This window comes from Limulus polyphemus, unplaced genomic scaffold, assembly GCF_000517525.1.
Source record: "Limulus polyphemus unplaced genomic scaffold, Limulus_polyphemus-2.1.2 Scaffold7941, whole genome shotgun sequence".
NCBI lineage: Eukaryota > Metazoa > Arthropoda > Merostomata > Xiphosura > Limulidae > Limulus > Limulus polyphemus.
This window is the reverse complement of record NW_013673551.1, coordinates 32,918-34,606: the sequence shown is the minus strand read 5'-3', so window position 1 is coordinate 34,606 and position 1,689 is coordinate 32,918.

Here is a 1,689-nt window from a genome sequence, read left to right as displayed (position 1 = left end):
AGTTATTTATCTGTTTCTTCTATAATCATAGAACACACTCACTAAGTTGTAGAGCTGTCTTGACTGAGTTAAGTTATTTATCTGTTTCTTCTATAATCATAGAACACACTCACTAAGTTGTAGAGCTGTCTTGACTGAGTTAAGTTATTTATCTGTTTCTTCTATAATCATAGAACATACTTACTAAGTTGTAGAGCTGTCTTGGCTGAGTTAAGTTTACCTGTTTCTTCTATAATCATAAAACACACTAAGTTGTAGAGCTGTCTTGGCTAAGTTAAGTTATTTATCTGTTTCTTCTATAATCATAAAACACACTTAATAAGTTGTAGAGCTGTCTTGGCTGAGTTAAGTTATTTATCTGTTTCTTCTATAATCATAGAACATACTTACTAAGTTGTAGAGCTGTCTTGGCTGAGTTAAGTTTACCTGTTTCTTCTATAATCATAAAACACACTAAGTTGTAGAGCTGTCTTGGCTGAGTTAAGTTATTTATCTGTTTGTTCTATAATCATAAAACACACTAAGTTGTAGAGCTGTCTTTGCTGAGTTAAGTTATTTACCTGTTTCTTCTATAATCATAAAAGACACTAAGTTTTAGAGCTGTCTTGGCTGAGTTAAGTTTACCTGTTTCTTCTATAATCATTTAAATAACTTATCTCAGCCAAGACAGCTCAACAACTTAGTAAGTGTCTTTTATGATTATAGAAGAAACAGGTAAATAACTTAACTTAGCCAAGACAGCTCTACAACTTAGTAAGTGTGTTTTATGATTATAGAAGAAACAGATAAATAACTTAACTTAGCCAAGACAGCTCTACAACTTAGTAAGTGTCTTTTATGATTATAGAACAAACAGATAAATAACTTATCTCAGCCAAGACAGCTCTACAACTCAGTGTGTTTTATGATTATAGAAGAAACAGATAAATAACTTAACTTAGACAAGACAGCTCTACAACTTAGTGTGTTTTCCTGTTTCTTCTATAATCATAAAAGACACTTACTAAGTTGTAGAGCTGTCTTGGCTGAGTTAAGTTATTTATCTGTTTGTTCTATAACCATAAAACACACTTACTAAGTTGTAGAGCTGTCTTGGCTGAGTTAAGTTATTTACCTGTTTCTTCTATAATAATAAAACACACTTACTAAGTTGTAGAGCTGTCTTGGCTGAGTTAAGTTATTTATCTGTTTGTTCTATTATCATAGAACATACTTACTAAGTTGTAGAGCTGTCTTGGCTGATTTAAGTTGTTTACCTGTTTGTTCTATAATCATAAAACACACTTACTAAGTTGTAGAGCTGTCTTGGCTGAGTTAAGTTATTTATCTGTTTCTTCTATAATCATAAAACACACTAAGTTGTAGATCTGTCTTAGCTAAGTTAAGTTATTTATCTGTTTCTTCTATAATCATAGAACACACTCACTAAGTTGTAGAGCTGTCTTGGCTGAGTTAAGTTTACCTGTTTGTTCTATAATCATAAAACACACTAAGTTTTAGAGCTGTCTTGGCTGAGTTGAGTTATTTACCTGTTTCTTCTATAATCATAAAACACACTAAGTTGTAGAGCTGTCTTGGCTGAGTTATTTACCTGATTCTTCTATAATCATAAAACACACTAAGTTGTAGAGCTGTCTTGGCTAAGTTATTTACCTGATTCTTCTATAATCATAAAACACACTAAGTTGT